The sequence below is a fragment of the Phodopus roborovskii genome, unplaced genomic scaffold, assembly GCF_943737965.1.
Source record: "Phodopus roborovskii unplaced genomic scaffold, PHOROB, whole genome shotgun sequence".
NCBI classification, from domain to species: Eukaryota; Metazoa; Chordata; class Mammalia; order Rodentia; family Cricetidae; genus Phodopus; species Phodopus roborovskii.
The window spans coordinates 6,261,283-6,281,247 of record NW_026126576.1 but is presented as its reverse complement, the minus strand read 5'-3'; the positions used below and the strand labels follow the sequence as shown (position 1 = coordinate 6,281,247).

The following is a 19,965-nucleotide window of genomic DNA, read 5'->3' as shown; positions in this document are numbered from 1 at the left end:
CTATCTTTCCACACAGATGGCACATCTTAACAATGGGAAGATGATCTCACAGCTAAAGAGCTTTGATATAAAAGGTACCATAGGAAAAGGAAGTTATTATTCTTAGTTACAATGCCCTAAAAAGAGAATTTGCCATCTAAATGCTTGCTGAAACTTAACTGCGGAATTGCTTATAATGCTACAATCAGTTGAGGCCAAATTCAATAAAAACTCCATCCGGCATTCACACTGAGAAGATCCACATGTGCCTTTAATTTTTTTTTTTTTTAAATTTCCTGGGCTTCTGGCCCAGAAATTGAATGGGAATTTTATTTAAACCTGCTCTTGTGTATCAACTTTTGGTAAATATCAGGTTTTTCAGTTGATTCACATTATGCTTTACATTCCGAGCAAAGGACGGGCTTGAAATAATGAATGCATAATAATAAATATGCATATATTTATATATGTTTTACCTATGCTGACCTGAAACTGGGGTTCATGCTTAATGCCTGTTATGGCTCCTGTAAATGTAGGGATGCCCCTGCCTGCTTTTGCTGTAACCATAAGATTCAAGAATTCATCAACTCCGTTGCCAGTACTAATCAGCTTTCACTAGCACAGGCAAAGCAATCTGAGTTGGGAAATTACAAATTATGTGAAGAGGGCCACACAGGGTTGGGGCTTAGATTTCTTGGTCTAATTCAAAGGGCCTCTCTGCTGTCTTTCTCACTGTTGTTTGGGTGCCTAGGGCCAGCCCCTTCTCCACTCCTAAGTGTCCTTTCTTGTCCCATTGGAAAGGACATATAGGTGTGTTAGAAGCAAAATGCATTATGAAAATGTATTAAAAGAAGAGGCACTTCTGTGATAGATGTGGTATGACAGTAATTGCACCTGCTAGGTGCAAGGCATGAGCATAATTTGCATGTAAAGTTTTTCTCTGATCCTTCCAGAACATACCAGTTCTGCCCAATAAAACATTTTCTCACACTCCAGGGGTTTGCCAGCACATTCTCAGATTGCAAGCGAAGAGATTATTTACAGTAACCTATAACAACTGCTATGACCATAAACCTCCCTTTCTTACCTGTGCTTTTTTTTTTCTCTTTTACTTAGTAGAGAGACCCCAAGGAGTTCAAATTTACTGCAATTTAATTCTAATGGGAGAAAGCACATTAATTTTATTTATAGTAGTCTCTATCTACCCTCGCCTCCCCCACTCCTTTAAAACATAAATAATTTCACATTTCATTACTATTATTTTTAAAATCCAACCATTACTCTTATTAGGATGAACAGTTTCCTGATAGTAAGAGGAGTGGCAAAATTTAGTTAGGAAGTATGTGCTAGAGGCTGCTGTCTGCTGATGGATAAGAGAGCTTTACTATTGGAGCACTTCAGCAGAGGGGAGTAGGGGACAGCACAGGACAGGGGTGGGTGGATGGAGGTGGGGGGGGGGGAAGGACTCATCTGAATCTAAGTAAGAGGGAAGCCATTTGTTTTTGATTAGGGAGGGGCTGGGGCCAGTATGCTACTGTGAAGCACTGTCTTGCACCACAGGTGACAGAAAGGGTTCCATTGTCTTTTAAAGCCCTTCAAAGCTTCCCAGAAGTTCAAGTTTCTTTCTGAAATGCAGGTAACCAATAACTGTCTCTTGGGAGAAAGTGGAGAAGAATGAAAACCTCTCCCCAGGAAGCCCTCTTTCACATCTGATTTACCAAGGGAGCTGTCCTGGATGCACTCCTGCTTTTTGCTGTCTGCAGGAGAGGAACAGAAGGGGGGGGGGGTGGCAGATAGGAATCAGGGCTGCACATGCTCCAGACCACTTTAACCAAGAGCTCTACATTTTATTTATTTATTTATTTATTTATTTATTTATTTATTTATTTATTTATTTTTTGTATAGAGGGAAAACAACATGATAATAAAAGTTAACAACAATATACAGAATTATAAAATGTTAAGCCTCACAGAGATTATTGCTATACAGTATATGCTTGATCCTTGGCTTCTCATCATTTGGAATACATGCAGTGTGTGTGTGTGTGTGTGTGTGTGTGTGTGTGTGTGTGTGTGTGTGTGTGTGTTGTAGAAGCCAAAGAGTATTCCCCACTCCCATTTTAAGACAGGGTATTATTCTTTAGTCCAGGATGGGGTTGCACTGTTGAACTCACTAGTCCTGATCTTCCTGGCCCTATCTCACGCCACCATGTGGACCATGATATTATCTCTTGAATTTATAGTTGCCAGTGCTGTGAATCTACTCCATTATAAATAGTTGTGTGTCTTCACTGTCTTTATAAGTTATTCACCGAATGAGTGACAGGTGTTTTTACTGACAAAAGTGTACTGTTTGTACTGTATCTTGGTAGAATTAGGGATTGAACTCAAAGGCTTGGGATTTCAGTGAATTTATGTTTATACCCAGATTATTCAATCCAATTCTCTCTGTGTACTTATATAAGTAAAAATGAAGGGGCCGATTTCATGGTTGCCTTATAAAAATAAAATTGGGGTTAGTTTCATAACTAAATTCATTGAAATCTTAGCAAATGAAAGTAAGTCCTTATAGCACAATCACGGAGGAATAATGAAGTTGGGGGGTTTAGTCTGGGGAGGTGAACTCTCCTAAATACCCCAGTCCACTACTGGGACTGTCTATCCGTGATTCCCTTCTTTCGACTACCATCAGTTCGCCCATCCATTATCTGTCTTTAGTTAGCCCTTAATAATTATGTTTTTTAATAATAAGACTGGCAATTTTGCGCACGTGTGTGAGCTGCGCTGCAGGAGGAGGATTCTTAGAAATGGCAATCCCTACCCTTAAACCACTGATACCCGGACACCAGCTACGAAGCAGGAGGCCACCCAGTGGTGACTCGCTGATGGCCGCCCATCCCGCTCCACCTGGGCCCTGCAGAGGCAGGACACACGTGGGCGAAAGCGGCTGGGGCTCAGGGAGCCTTCGGTGGTGGCGGGGCACGGAGGCGCAGGAGGTGGGTGGTGGTGCGAGCAGCGTGAGGCGCGGGACCCTGTTGGCTGCGCCGCTGCGCTCCCCGCCCCTTTCTCCTACCCTGTGTCCCCTCCCTTCTACCCTCTCTTCAGGGCTCGCGCCGGAGCAGGAGCCCCAGCCTGAGCGGCAGAGGCACAGGCAGCGCTCCTTTGGCGCCTGCAGCAGCCACAGCAGCCTGGCGCGCGGTGGCGCCGGCGGCGGGCGGGCGCCGCGGTCCGACCGGGAAGTGCGCGGAACCTTGCAGAACAGTGCGGACGGGGGCGCTGCGGTGAAGGCGGCGGCTCGTACCATCGCGCACGGCAGCCCCCTGGGCGCGCACCGCAGCCCTCCGGGCCAGCCAGCGGCGGTGGCGGCGCCCGCGGGCGGGCCGGCGGGGCAGAGCCTTGCAAGCTGGTGCATCTAGGTAGGTCGGGGTTGTCCGCTTGCACACTGTAGCCGTGTCCCTGGGATGAACCACCTGCCTGGGAAACTTTACCCACTGGCTTAAGGCTCCTCGACCGCGAAAGTTTCTTTGCCTGGGCGATGCATGTGGTGGGTCGACAGTAAAAATATGCTTCCAGGGGCCGGTTTGCCAGGGCACGTTATTTCCCCACTTTTGGGACTAGGATCGATTTTGGGATAGGACTCCATGTCTGGCTGAAGCTCTGGAAAAATGTGCCGATGTTCCTCTAGTACGTCTTCAGAGCAGACACTTTGGCCAGTGAAAGTTGCAGGTGATGGCAGTTGGAAACCGTAGGGATGCTGAGGGAAAATCTCAGGGCATAGTGCCTGGGTTAAGAAAGAGATGCATTTTCTCCTTGATGCTGTGGTTCTGCCTCCCAGTTCTGAACAAGTGGTGGATGTCTGTTAGTCCTCAAGTTCCGCGTGCTGCGTTTTCATTCCACTGAGAAATCAACAGCCTTGAGTGGAATCCCTTATCACAATTGTTTCATGGGTTTGTTTTGATGGACTGTAGGTAGTTCTGGTGCCTTGACTTAAGAGCTAGTCGGGATCTGGCTGATTTTATGTTCTCTGGAGCCCTGAAAGGCTCTCATCGGACTACCAGAAGCAGAAAACCAGGAAGTGCCAGCCTTGTGCCCTGGTCAGAGTCTCACCACCTTTTGAGGAGGAGTGTTCCCCACTTCCCACTTCCGATTTCATGAAATGCAAGGCTTAAGGGCTCTTCTTGTGTAGAAATCCATTCGCTCCTCAAGGGTTCACCAGTCCCGAAGTCCTTCCCAGGGATTGTGTTCTCTTATTGATTTACAAGGAGGCAGGCGTGTGCAGAGGAATGACTCAAAAACCATCGGTGCCGGTTCTGGAGAGGACAGCAAACCTGCTTTCAGAAAGGGATGGGAACAGACAGCCCTGAGAAAGCAAAGGGGTAGACAGCTTCCTAACCCCAACCCAATAAATGCAGAAATGGGGCAACAGAAGCAATAAACCTGTAATGTGTGTGGTGTCAGAGGGTGGATAGAAACCCCAGGTATTTAGAGAGTCGCTCAACCCCAAAATAATTTTAAAATGATTAAGCAAGAATAACTAAACACACACACACAATACAGGAGGTTACGCTCTGTGGTTTGTCTACCCCCACAAAGATGAATATTACACTCACTGAGGAAAAAAAATCCTGGTCTGTAAATAGATTGAAAATGGGAATTAAAAAGAACACTGAGTCAGAGCCCTTCAGAGATTGAAAGGGGGGAGTAATTGCCTTTCAAAGAGCTATTATATCTCAATAACAAGTCAGTCCTGTCACTTAGTTTAGTAGTGCTAGCTGTGTTTACCAACACCAATGTGACTTTGGCTGCATCCTGGTGGGTGGTTTTAACCCTTTGTGTTGTGATTCTGGTCTCTAGGGAAGAAGTCTTAGTGTAACATTTGTAGAATGCTTCATATTTGCCTGTCACCATGGGGCAGGTTCTTGTAAATGTTAATAAAAGACATTTGATGGGATTGATCCCATGGGAATGTAGAGATCGTTGTATGTACATAATCAGTGGAGTATGGATCTCTGAATGTCTGCTTGACCTCATTTGAGAGTCAACAACATGTGGTCTGAAGGGGGTCACTATACTCTAGCAAACTGCTGAATGCTCTCATCAGATAAATGGTGCAGTTGCATGCAAGCCAGTGCGCCTCCTGTGTGAAGGCGGCCAGCAAGAGACAGAGCATATAACTGATTTGCAGGCTAATAGATTCAGGCAGTGGCCATCTCAGCTCCATATCCTCCTTATTGTCCATGTATCACATCCGTGCGCCTGAAGATGTGAAGACATTCTGTCCATTTCTCCAGAAGAATTCTAACTTTTGAATATCCTTCACAGCACAAGTGGATAGGCCAAGCCTTTCTTAAAATAGCAGCAAAATATTTAGTAGAACCAAAGTGCCAAGCAATTTCAAGCAGAGCAAAGATTAGCTGCAGACAACAAGCTGCAGCCTCTCAGCTGCTGATTTATCTTCAATTTTTCTCTGTCACATTTCATGTATGCCTAGTTATTACAAACTAATAGGCTCGTCAGTCTGTGAGCAAGATATGCACCTTTCCCATTTGTAAGTGCTCAGCTTCTCGTTCATTCAGAGTACATCTTGTAGTTTTGTTTTCACTTCATAGTTTAAGTGTCCAACGTGAAGTTCTCATTAACTCCCAATACATTTTGTGTTGAAATAGTATATAGATATAATTGGTGCATTCAGACTGCCAGGTCCATATATCACCGTACTGTGGAAAGCCCCAGAATGGAAATGGTCTGACCGGCTCCACATTTTCTTTTTCCCAGTCATCATTTCATGTTTACAGCAGTGAAATGTTACTGTATGTGGTAGGAGATAGGGAGATGAAAGAGGGGGGCTTTCTGAGCTTATTTGTTTGTGGTTTCTGTTTTGGTCAACTCCAGTGGTCTATGCCAAAGAGGTTTTGTCTTTGCCATTTATTTTTGTAATTGAAAATGAACAACTCTAAGGTGCTTTAATATACACAATGTGTATAAATATGGCTTTAAGATGCTTATGTAGTAGAGTTACTAGCCTTGATGGATGATTTCTTATACTTGGTAATCATGTTATCAGTTTTGAAAAATAATGAGAATATGGATTATCAGATAGTTTAAGAACGTCTTTGAAACTGAGGATTTCTTAGATTCTCAGTTTCCGATGTAGAAGGATCAAAGTTACTAAGTAGTGGCTTCTGGTTTATAATGTCCCCCACCACCAGCTCCTGTGTTTCTGCACTCAGTGGGAACATATCTTGGGAAATTTGTTCCTGTAGAAATGCATTCCCTGGCTGAGGCTCAGTATGCCAAGTTTCAATCCATAGTACATTTTTATTTTCCCCCTTTTATGTACATGTTATAAACAAGAAATAAGAGTTTGTAATAGAAGTCCTGGCAGAACTTTATAGCATTTCAAACAGCCCTGCTACTTGGAATGTAAATGTTTGTAGAATCTTTATTGTGCAAGAAGCTGCCTTGCAAGGAATGAGAAAAAAATTCAACTGATTTTATTAAGTAGGATAAGATAATTCAGAAGGTATGTATATCCCTCATTGCAGACATATTGGCATTTGGAAAAATAGATTATGTCTGTCACAGCTACTCCGCTGCATTCTCTTAGGTGCTGTTAGAACTAAGATGGTAAATTTTCTGTGTTCTAAAACAGCAGAACAATTTCCTCTGGTTTAATTTCTAATTCACTTGACTTTTTTTCATCTGTTAAGACATGAGATCTGTGCAATAATCCCTGTTTGATTACATGACTGGGCAATCATAGGATTGTTACTTTACTTCGGATATTCCTGCCTAGAGGAACTGGAGCAGCATTGTGCTTCAAGTCCTTTCACTTGGACCCTGAACCATTTCTCAAATCTGCCTGCCCTCATCCATCTCCATGTGTATCATTTCTCTCCTGGTCTTCAGCTAATCACCCAGGACCACTGAACCACTGAATCTGCTTCTCTGTATCTTTTCAAAGTCAGTTCTCCACATCATTTTACCCAGTTGAAACACACACACAGACACCCACACGCGCACACATACTCACACATGCACACGCACATTAAATTAGTGCTTTTCTATGCATAATGTTTAAATGTTTAGTGTTTGCATTCCAAATACAATTAAAAACAAAAACAAACAACAACAACAAAAAACCTACTAAGCGTCATCTGCCAAGCTGTTGGGAGCTTTGGGAACGAAACCATCCTGAGTGACTTTTAGTTGTTCACTTTTCTTTACCACTTTTCCAGCTCTGGAATTATTATGAACTTTTTTCTTGGGCTGGGGGGGTTCTTATTTGTAAACACTTGTACACACACATAGACCTATGGAGTTTTGATTGCTGATCAGCCCTTGAGTAATTGAGGGCCCTCTGGTTATGTTTCTAAGGTATGTTAGGAATTCTCTTTAGATAGTATGTTCATTTCCCCCCTAGTATTTCCCATCACTTGGGACTGTCCATTTCTTGCCCAATTTCCAGTGAGCACCTTGTAAATAGGTATTGTTTTTTGTCCTGTGTACCTCTTCTTATAGTATCTAAATTGTGTTTGACAAACCCATGAGCATAAGACTTTGGGATGGTGAGTCTGTGGCCAATGCCTGTAGCAGCTCTGTGAACAAAGATCTTTACCAAGTGTTCCACATTCAGCAGAAGTCAGCTGTTGAACTTTGTGGTGTTCTTCCTGTACCATCGATACAGTAACTTAGGTCTCTTAGATATCCGCTATGTCAAACTCTTCTTGTTCAAGTAGAGTTTACTATTTTCAGCTTAGCTTCAGTGATCTCCTTGTTTGCCCTAGTCTTCCCACCCAGACATCCATCCTGTGGAACTGTCTGCTTCCTTTGTTCTTGGAATCATCAGTAGACTGCAAGTACAGCACTCTGTGTTTCTGTGTTACCTTGTATTAGTCCAAGATCTATGTTGTACCTGCCACACCTGTGTGACAGAGTACCGAGCTGCTGTAGGGATAGAAGCTGTAGGGTAGTCTGTTAAAGACTACCACAAGAAGTGTAGAAAAAGCTGCTGTTTATTATTGAGAGTTTTGGGCTTATATACCCAAGCCAGGGGATGGGCTAAGCATAGGAGGAACTCATGCACCACTCACACCTGGGTTCAAGGTAGGAGCACTATGCACAAGGAAGTTCTGAGAACAACCATGTTTGCTCAACCTTGAGAGCATGGAAGTTCTACAGCTGGGTGAGGAGGAAGAGAGCTGGAAGGGACAAGTACTTAAATTTCCCAACAGTACGTAGCAGCAAAATGCACTACTTCCTGTGTGTGACTTCCTGCACACCTTGTCCTGTTCCTGGTCTTTCTGATCCATGCAGCTGTGTTAAGTCATGAACAAAAGCATTTGGGTGACTGAATGCCTCACTGTTGAGGAGAAAGAGGAAAGTGCTGTTGACAAATCTGATGGACTAATGACTTCTTGGTGCTAATTCCACCTCTCCTTAGCCTTATGGCTTAAACTTTCCTCAAAATTTCAGCCCTTTTTGCTTCTTGCTTCTTTTAGAATATTTATGACTTCCTGTCTGCTGCACTTACCTCTCATCTCAATCAGGTCAGTGTGCCTTATGCAGGAAAGGCTTTGCTTCTGTTCTGCCAGATGCCAGGTGATGGAAACCATCCAGTGCCCTAGTTAACTTGCTCCCCTGAAAACTACTGAGAATTCTGCTTTTAGGCATGTATGTACCTATGTATGTATGTATGTATATGACTTAGTTTTAAGAAGGACGGATTAGAATCTAACATTGTAAATTGTTTAATATTTGCCTTTTCTAATACTCTGGAGCCATACATCCATATAAGGAAGTTGTTAAATATCCAGAGTCCAGTTTCTTATATGGGAGCTGCTTGAAGTCACTCAAGTATGTATTTGTCAGATTTTCATTTGTGCAGTTTTTGAGTGACAGATCATGAGTTGACAGTAAGTGGTATGATTAGACTTTAGAAAATTTGAACAAATACAATTTTCTTTAAAGGAAGAATAAGCTATAGGTTCTAAGTCCTGGGTGTTGTCTTAATGTAATAATGATCTGATTTTAGTGGGTTGAAGTAATTCATGAGTCCCAAAAGCCATCATTTTATTTTAGCAAAACATGAACATCTGCAATAAACAAGCTAATGGCTGCCTCACAACAAATCAAAAGCATGTCTTGCTAAAGTGTAAACAATTATTTAGGAATACATAGAGGCTTTGGAGTTATCAGTTGCTTTATCAGTCACCCATTCAAGGGTAGCCCTGCATCCTGCAGAAATTCTGCATGCCTCTTCTCATCCACTCCTGCTCATTTGTGTGCAGTTACATGTATGTACATATGCATGTAGAGGCCAAAAGTCAGTGTCAGATGTCTGCCTCAACTGCTCCCCATACATGCAACTCCAACATGAAAGACATTTTTGACATGTTGTGTCTCACTGAACATGAACCTCACAGATGTAGACAGACTGGCTGGCCGGCAACCTCTGGAATCTTCATGTGTTTGCCTAACCCAGTACTAGACTTAGACACACATGCCTTCTGGTTGGGTTTTATGTGGCTGCTGAGATCTAGCACTTTGATTGCAGAGTTGTCTTTCCAGCTCTTGTTTTCTCCCAGCAGAAGCATGTTCCTGTTCTGCTGAGCTAACAACTTCCTCAGTCCTTATGATACCATCTGAATCATCTCTGGGGCAATGCTCCTTAATCTGTACTTTAGCTTAAAATCTTTATATAATTCCAAGAGAAAAGCATCCTATATCAAAACATGAGCTCTGTCTATTTTTCAGTCATGTTTACCAGACTGCAGACACTATTCGGTTTTCACCATTTTAAAAGCCTGAGGCGCATGAATGTATGACAGCATTCTGTGTTGTGAACAGATCCTTATATATCTACAATTTTGATTTAAAGAACAACTATCTGAAGAGATAGCATTTCCATGTTAGCAGTTGCTGTTATATATTTTTGCAAATGACTTCCAGGTTTGGAATAATCTATTTCCATATATCCTTTTCATGGAAATAACTCTGGTTTTTAAATTTCATGAATTCTTTCACCTTGAAGTGACTGGATGTAAGAGTCACTGTGGAAATGAAAATTGCAAGGATTTTTATCATCTAGGACGTGGTATTTAGGTGCTTCTCTGGGGTCTTCGGAGTGTGAATATGAGATGATTTCCCAAACTACATTTGCAAAGTTCTACAGGTAACAGATATTTGATCATGTGATCAGACTTGGGTAGGTTTTCCATGCCACTGAAGCTGAAATCAAACAGAATCTTCCTCTGCATGTTCTTACAGGATTGCGGTCCATTTTTATTTCTTACATGGAAATAGGCTCTCTCAAAAATAACTTAGCACATTGCAGAAGATGGTAATGACACTTTTCAGGCAATTAAAATCAACCCGAACAATATAGCTAGTGATCTAATCTGGTGTATGTTACTCACTTGGCCTGTCTCTGTCCCTGAATGTAAAGCAGCAGAGTGGCTGATTAGCAGGCATTGGCCCTAATTCTGGTGAATGTTGGAGAGCTGTGGAATACAGATAAGTGTTTTGTTCCAGAGTTGGGTGTGCATGGCAACACTTCCTTTCCTCTTTCCTTCTTATCCCCTCTGCCTATAGAAACGATTACATTTGTATGTATTAGACAGTTAAATAATTTTTTTTCTCTCCTACAGTCAGTGAATACTTACTTGCTAAGGTTTCTTTTTATTCTAAGTACAGCTAACTGAAAATTTTGTGCATCACTGCATGGTTTTGAAACATAAACACCAAAGAGTCTCCTTGTTCCATTAAATAAAAATGTTCTCTTGTGCCATATAAAGATAAGCATGTTTATATTCAGCATTAACCTATTTGATTGTTGTACCAGTATTTAACAGTGTTTTCTTCTGTTCAGTGATTTGGATAAAATATAATTACTTTATTGGTTTTGAAAATAACAGAAACCTCAATATGTGAGTTTTGTTGTTTCATGAAACCAGTCACATATGGTGTGAAGATGCTTATGAATAGAGTGCATATTTCTATCTGATGGAAATTTCTAGAAATATGAAGCTTGTCTCCTTTTAATTGAACAGCATCGTGATTGCTGCTGCCAGAAGTTTTATGGTCATTAGAAAATATCTTTTCTTATTTTTGTAAAAATTACTCTTGAGGTTTTTCTGTCTCCTGAGTCTTGAGTTTTTATTCTTCAATTCTTTTAGCATAATTGTTTTCTTGTTACTTTTCTTTCCATCCAATGCTGATCTTTTTATGCGAGCCACTTCATTCCATCCACACATACTTATCCATGTACATGTGTATACACACATAATGCAAAGCCTAGAGATAGGAATGAGCTGGTGTTAACTCCAAACCATACCATTTCTAAGGTAAGATACAGACATTCTAAAGTTTCAGGAAGAAGAGATTCAAATCAAATGTGGATTGAAATTTTGGATCATGGTGTTTAAAGTGAGGTGGTTTCTGATTTTTCTGACTCTTTTGTCCACCCCTCGCTCTCACCCCCTCTTTTCTATAAGGGCTTTGAGAGCCCAGAGTTCCAAAGGTGAAATGCTTCTCAAGGTTATTCTCTGTAATAACCTCACATACCATCTGAGGGTCATGCTCTTTATTATTCTGTTTCTACTCCGGTAATCCTGTCCTACTTCTAACTTGTCCATGCTTCTTCTCTAGATTCTGCCTCTTCTATTCTAAAAACTCTTCTCCTGCAGGCCTTGAAATAACTAAGAAATCACGAGGGCTGTTTCTCATTGGTTAAGAGCTCATTCCTAAAGCAAGTGATAAGGAGCTAGGCCACTTACCATGGCAATAGGAAGGTCCAAGGCCATAGAAGAAAAACCTCAACCAGACACGGCAGGGAGGTGAGGCACAGTGCCCAATGACAACTTTGAGATGCAGATCCATTATTAGTAGACTTGCAAGTGAAGAATTGGCATGGTTTTCTTAGTAACCTTGGTTGGACATTTGTGGCTCTGACCTGGTACATAGCTGTAAAGTTTTAAACTTATTATCTATTTAGAAAACGTCTTTAGTTTGAGCTTTCTCTGAGGTGAGAGTGAGCTACTTGCATGCAGTAGTTAGAGCAAGAGAACAAGGCAGGCTGTTAAGTGTCCTTGTGGGACAAATAGATCTGGGTAGGAAGAATGTCCCAGTACATATTTCATATCAAAATTATATAGCTTAATGGAAAGTCATCTTCTAGATCACCCACAGATATATGTGCCCAGCAGATGGTATATTTTTATGAGATAAACACACAAGCAGTGGTAAACACACAAAGCTAGTTCTTAGGGAAGAAATGAACAGGAGCAACTGGATTCCATAGCCAGTGACCTGACAGCCTTGCCAAGTGAGGCTCCCTGATCAGGAATCATACTTCTACTGGGTTGACCAGCGTAACACCAGTTAACAACTGGCCCTTGACTTTTTCTATTTTTTTTAGCTTTTCTTAATTTAGGGTCAAATTTTAAATCACTCCTTCTGTACTAACCCCTAGAGGATCACTTCTTTCAGTTAACTTATTGAACATATTACATGCTATTTATACTGCTACTAAGGTGGGGAAGAATGGGAGGGCAATTTTTAAGTTCTTTCTTCATAGAGGCGTACACTAAGTAAAAACAATGAAGCATATACCAGCTTGGTGGCAGATAGCTTGTAAGGACAGGGCACAGATAACTTCCTTTGCTATTTGCATGATGGAGTATCTCTTCTTCCCTGTCTCACTGGCCCCTAGTGAATTCATCCCCTCAGGTCCTAAGAGGCCTGTAGTTTCTGTTAACAGAAACTTCCTACTCTGATTTATCTTGTAAGTAGCTTTGATAATCCTAGTGTGGTCTGTCAACACATCAAATAGCCAGAACCAGTAGGCCTTAGAATGAGGCCAACCATCCTAGTTAAGCTGTCAGGTAATATGCAGTCTCAGTAAGGGCACAGTCAGCAGTCTGTTTCACTAGAATCATCAGAAAAATGTGTTCATTTAAACTGCTAAATTTTGGGGGTGATTTCAACAGCAGTAACACACATAAACACCTTATTTAAGAGTTTTGTTTTATACCTTTAAGTTTTATGAAAAGGAAATTGTGTATGTTTATCAACAGCATGTGATTCTTAAAATGCACACACAGTACTGGATACTTTAAAGTAATTAGCATATGTTACATGTACATATATGTTACATATAACTTTTTTTGTGGGGAGAATACTTAAAACCTATTCTTAGTAATTTTAAAATATACCGTGGATCATTTTTAAAAGTTGCTATATCCCATGATAGAGTTCTTAAAGTCATTTTTCCTGTCTGACTGAAATTCTTTGTCTTTTGACCAAAATCTCTTCCCACCCCTCATCAAGGACTGGCAACTACACTCTACTTCATCGAGTTTAACTTTATGTAGTACTACATAGCAATGAGATCATGTAGTTTTTTACTTTCTGTGTGAGGCCCTTCTCATCTAACATAAATATCCTCCAATTTCATACATACTATTACAGTGACATACTATTACAGTAAGACTATTAAAGCTTAGTTGTATTCGTGTGTGTGTGTTTACTTGAGACATTTTCTTTGTCCATTCATCCATTAATGGGAATTGACATTGATTCCATGCTTTGCCTATTGTAAATAACACTACAGTGAATGTGAGAATATAGGCATTTCATTGTTATACTGATTTCCTTCCACACGCATTTCACACATTTCACATAGATGTATACACACAACACATACACAGTAATGGTAGTAATTGCAGTTTTGAGAAACATATATATTATTTCACCAATAGTGAGCAAGGCATCTCCCTTCTTCATCTCCTCATTAGCTCTAGTTTTCTTTCAGTATCTCACACAGCCGTTACTACAGGTAACAAAATAGGCTTAACTCGTAGGGATTTCACTTGTTTGTGCCAGGCATTTTCTCCTGTGCATCTTGATCAATGCCTCGTGTTTTTCTTGAAATGTTTATTCAGATTTTTTGTTAATTTTAAGTGATAAAATTTGTTTTCTTGTTATTCAGTTAACGTTCCTATGATTTATGTATTAGCCCTAACAGTTTTAAAGTTTACAGATCTTATGTTCATTTTGCACATTGTCATTTCACTGTCTCTTGAAGTTGTTTTTGTGGCTGTATGACTGTCTCTTGAAGTTGTTTTTTTGGCTGTATGTAACTTTTTTTTTTTTTAATTCATGTGGTCTTTTGGAGTCTTATAGAAAATAAATCATTGTACAGCCCCAAATAACTAAGGTTTTCTCCCATATTTTCTGTAGTAGTTTTCTGTAGTAGGTTTGGGTCTTATGATTAAGTACTTGATTCATTTTAAGTTGATTGCTGTGTAATACCATTGGTCCTTAATTTCATTATCTGGGTAGATATCTAGGTATTTCAAAAAAAAACTTATGGGTGAGAGTAAGATTATCATTTTATGGCTGTGTATTCATTGATTCATTGTGGAAATTGAGTGTTCAGAAGGGCTTGACTGTTCTGTGCTTTCTTATCTATGTATTGTTTCTGTGTGCTGGCTTTTATGCCAGTACCATGGTGTTTTTATTTTTGTAGCTTTGTGGAATATCTTTAAAGTCAGGTAGTTTGACATTTTCAGATTTCTTCTTTTTATTTAGGAATGCTTTGGATATTTGGAGGTCTTTTGTGGTTTTCCATACATTTTATGTTCTATATTTTTTATAAAAAATGTCATTATTCTATGTCAGTGAATATTGTGTTGAGTCTGTGAACTCTTTTGCATGGTTTAGTTTTTAGTATTATTATTCTTAATATTTAGTAATACTTTTCAATCCATGACATTGAATAGTTTTCTTTCTTATTCTTTCTCCTTCCTTCCTTCCTTTCTTCCTTCCTTCCTTTCTCTTTTTATCTTTTTCCCTTTCTTTATATTTAATGCAAATTATGATATAAATGATGCTTTTGATGAATGTTAGCATTAATTACTTGATGTCATATATCTTCTTGTTTTGTGACTACATAGTCATCTTTGGTTTTGGTAGCATACAATTCAGTCTCAGAGCCTTTTAACAGCCAGCATGACTCACCAGTATTGTGTTGGAACTATGGGTCTTTTGAAAATGGGCATAACTTTCTTCTATGCTGTGGATAAATTGTATGCCTGCTCTTATATGGCTTCATATGCTGGAATCCAGTTTAAAATTACATTGCTGCAGCAGATGCTCTCATCCTTATTCTAGAATCACAAATGTAAGACCAACATTACTCTGCCATGCTTGGAATACAATCTGCTTGTTGCTCACGGACTTGACACTCTATTAAAAGTTTTCTTTGCCTTAGGGTACTATCTTAGTTGGGGTGAGGGGTTATATACTGTTGGTGATCTTTGACCAATGGATTCTTGGACAAAATAACCAGTGTTGACTCAATTTGGACGCATCTAAATGGTCATCCCAGCCTTTGGATGCTTTGCTTGAATTGCTTTAAATTTCAGCATCTTTCTGTGCATTTCATATATTTAATTCCTAATGTTTCTTGTAATTGCTTATTAAAAATAAATGCTTCTCAGTCTCAACTTTTCCTTTTCTCACCTTTATTCATTTTAGAGTTGGTCTCTGCAGAAACCACATTAGGAAAACCCCTCATTTGGGATGTTCTATTATCATTGCAAAAGGAAGAAACCCAAGAGGCTTAGGTAAATAATGCAATTGCATTAGAAGCTTGGATTAGGAATAGTTGTTTATCAGGCACATTTTCACAAAGAGACCACAAAAGCAGGGGAGGGTAAATGAATATTTCTAAACAATAGTGTAGTCTTGTAAACTCTGTCCCTGAGTGTCAGACTTTCAAAGTACACTCTTAGTCACATGTACAAACAATGCACTTGCACTCTGTCTTATTCTGTTTTATGTTCTTATAGGCAGAATATACGGTACTGGGTGATTAGTAAAACGAAGATTTTCTTGGGCTTATGGTTGCAGAGAATGAAAAGGTAAAGTGTCTACGTTTTATAAAAGGTTCATGCTGCTTCAATTCATGATATGAAAAGGACAGTGTGAAGGAGACCCAATTCTTGGGCCAGGCTTGCTGTCTGTATAAGCACCTGCTCAAACTCCTGAAGAGCAGGGATTAACTCAGGGTTAAAGACACTTTTTAGTCTGCAATACTCTGTCCCCATAATATACTAGGGTTCATCTCCCAGGATTAATATATTTAATTTTAATGGAAGCAAAGCTTATTTTGAGGCACTGGATTCTGCCTGTTATTTCTAGACCCCGGAACTCTCATCTTATCAATAGGCTACACATCTTATGGTTTTATTATAGATTTTATATCTAATTGCAGATTCTTTTCTTGACAAAGTTAATATAAACCATACTAATGCATCAGTGTTTCAATCTTTAATTAAAAGAGTGGAGGTGGACATTAGAGGCAATCAAGGAAGAGTAGCTAGGAAGGGACTGGAGGGAAGAAAAGGAGGAAAGAAAATGATGCAACTGTATTTCAATTAAAATATACTAAAACAGCATCAAGCCTCACTGTGTTGCTTGGGCTAACCTTAGATTCAGTAGCCTCCAGACTCTACCTCCTATATAGTTGACAATAGAGACATATGCCACCATACCTACCTTGTAAGAATGAAAGCTTCTGCCTCATTCTTGAATATGTATCACACACTACAAAACTGTGTGAACTATAAAATAAGCAGATCACAATATACCTATATGAATTCATTATTTCCACCATAATTCTACACAGAAAATAAACCCACAAATGTTGGTAGCTTGACATGAGAATGTATGTCCCTGTGCTAAACTCAGTTGGGTTTGATCATATTTTCATGTGTCAATTGAGGTTTAGACTGGACTAGTTTATATTGTTTAAGCTTCAGATGCATCTGGGTTGACCCTTTTCACAAGGCTTGGGTCTGTGCATGAGGAATTTCTCTGATGAAAATTGTTTTCATAACATTTCCAGAGACAAAAGTGCAAATGGTCCAGATCCTCTTGTCTTGTTTCCCACTGGCATTTAATCACTTCTGACTTATTCTGGTGGCCATGAAAAGTAAAACAACAAAACCCTAAATCAGGAGTGGAAAACAATACACTTTCTAGTAGGAAGAACTATAGAGACATGTGGCTAAGGACATAAATATAAGAAGGAATAAAGAATTTAGACCAATAATGAAATCTGCCATTCCACTAAACCTCATGTCCATTAGGAATTATAAATGACCCCTAGATTTTAGTTGCATTTCAAATTAGAGACAAGGAAATGCAAAATGACACTCTGTTGTCCATGAATGTATTATTACTTTTTAATTGCTTTCTAAGTAAAGGAGATGTATACAAGAAGGAAAATATACACTGAAAGTTCCCAGAAAGCATTGGGTCCAATTAGAACTGACTTCTTTCTTTTTCATGTGTATAATAATAGTTTGCTTAGCAGTAATATGTATAATACTTAATATAGGCAAACGGTGTCTACAACTTAATACTATACATGTCTAGCTTTTAATGTGGATGCTGGATATCTGAACTCAAGTCCTCATGCTTGCATAGCAAGCACTTTACCCATCAAGTAAGACTCTCAGTCCCTGCTTTCATTTTCTTTGTCCCACCTTTATATGTATGTAGAATTTTTTTAAAATAGTTTATCTCACATTTGTACCCTTAGTTTAAAACACCCAGTTTTCCTTCTTGGTTCTCTTTAGCCGTTAATTTACTTGCCTGGTGGTCTGGATCTCCTTATTCACTTGCTAACATCATTGCTGTTATGGAATGCGGGGAGAATATGCCTCTCTACTGCCCTGTTCACAGAGCATTTTGGCAATGAGATTTGCTTTAGCTAATGCATTGTGAGCTTTCCATGTGGAATCTCTTCCCTTTGTGGGTTTTTGGTTTCTTTTCTCATACAGTACTGTATCTGGTGAAGCCAAGTTTGACACATGGTATCTGTGAGCCTTGGTCTTGAATGGCTGCAAGAAGCAGAATCTTCCATTAATTTCCTATGGGCATTGAAAATGAGCAAATCATGAATGTCATTTTCCCTCATCAAAAGATTCTTTAGGCTGCTAGTCACCTCAACATTAAGTGATTTATGCTGTTCACCAGCACACATATTCAACCTACAGATCGCTTACATCCCAGGATAGCCATATATGCACACCAAGCTTGTATATGACATCAGACTATAAAATGTTAAAACAATAGGCACCCCTGCTATAGTGTACCACTGTTCCATATGTGTTTCATAGTCCCTCAGCTTTAATATGTGTGTGTGTGTGTGTGTGTGTGTGTGTAGAATTAGCATGTGTGTGTATATATATATGTATATATATATATATATATATATATTCTTTTTACTGCAGAAGAAATAACTTCCAATAAACCATATTTTCTACAGCTTTTGTTTGAGCATCTCATTTCTGCCATCTTCATCATATGTCTCAGCTATTACAGAAGCTTCCATTCTGGTTTTTCCTGCTTTGTGCTACATTTTTTCCCCTCATTATTATGAGGGATTGAACTGTGAGCCCTCTGCACAGGGGACACGTACTCCACCTCTGAGCCACAGCCTTGCTCCTCATTCTTTGTTGTCTTGATTGTATTTCTATAAAACAGGTTTGTCTTTTAAGTATTAAATCCCTATAAAACAATGGGGCATTTAAGTTGATCTTGGGGTAAAGTCTAGATGAGTTGCTGTGGCTGGTAATGCTTCTGTGATTTAAACCCCATCACCTTCTTTGCACTTAGCCTGGGGAGCTATTACCCGTACTCTCAGAAATTCACTAACCTTTCTTGAACACGCTCCTGTGTGCAACCATTCACCAGATCACCAGAGGCACCATTCTTCATATACTGGTTTTTTTTTTTTGTCTTCTAGTTCTTACTTTCATAGTGGCCCATCAGCCACTGCTAGGATCTTCTGCCCGATCTTACAAATTCAAAGTAAATGACACATCATTAAGCAAATGTTCTTCCTCCCCTTATTACTCATTACTCTCATTGCATGTCTGCTTCTCATGTTGAGCAGTATGGGAGGAGGAAAGTTAGCTCTCCCTGGTGTCTCAGCTCAGGGAAAGCTCCAAGAAATATTGAACAAAAGCTAGCATGATGGTTGAACAGTTTAAACTACTTGCCACACACACCTAATGACACGAGTTTGATCCTTGAGTCTAGGATGGTAGTCTGACCTCCACATGTTTGCACTCAGAAATACATACCTGGCTGTGTACTTAGACACATAATGATAATAATAATAAAACAAACAAACAAAATCAATTCACAGTCTTTTCTGGGTAGGAGTCTGAGCCCAGTGAGCAGTGAGAAGCATTTCATTAGGGCCAACTTCGTATTAAGTCCTATGCTAAACACTCCATTGCCACCTCATAGCAAACGAGTGACATGACCTGCTTTCTTTTTTATTTTTTTCTTTACTTTTAAAAACATTAAATTAGAATCAAGCTTGTTTAACATGTCAATTCCAGTTCCCTCTCCCTCCTCTCTCCCTCTGCCCCCCACCAACCTTCTATCTATCTCCTTTCTGCTCCCCAGGGAGGGTGAGGGGACCTTCAAAGTCTGTCTTATCATTTGGAGCAGTGCCTAGGCCTTCACCCATGTGTCTAGGCTGAGACAGTATCCCTCTATGTGAAATGGGCTTCCAAAGTCCATTCATATACTAGAGATAACACTACCAGAGGCCCCATAGACTGCCCTGCCTTCCTAAATGACAACCACATTCAGGGTCTTAGGATAGTTTCCCAGCTATCATTCTGGTGTTCATGAGCTCCCACTTGCTCAGGTCAGCTGCTTCTGTGGGTTTCTCCAGCCTTGTCTTGACCCCTTTGCTCATTACTTCTCCCTCCCTGCAAGTGGATTCTAGGAGTTCAGCTCAGTGTTTAGGTGTGGATGTCTGCTTCTGCTTCCATCAGCTACTGGATGAAGGCTCTAGGATGGCATATGAGGTAGTCATCAATCTCATTATCAGCAGAAGAGCATTTAAGGTAGCCCTTACCCTATTGCTTAGATTGTTAGTTGGGGTCATCCTTG

At 40.0% G+C, this 19,965-nt stretch overlaps 1 protein-coding gene across 1 annotated transcript in view; it reads left to right on the top strand.

Annotated features, from left to right (window-relative positions):
- Positions 1-3,194: 3,194 nt before the first annotated feature.
- Positions 3,195-19,965, top strand: part of Cntn3 (contactin 3) — a 348,226-nt gene continuing 331,455 nt past the window's right edge. Inside the window, exon 1 of the mRNA XM_051203480.1 lies at positions 3,195-3,395. The gene's annotated coding sequence lies outside the window, so the exon portion shown is untranslated. The remainder of the gene's footprint in view (positions 3,396-19,965) is intronic.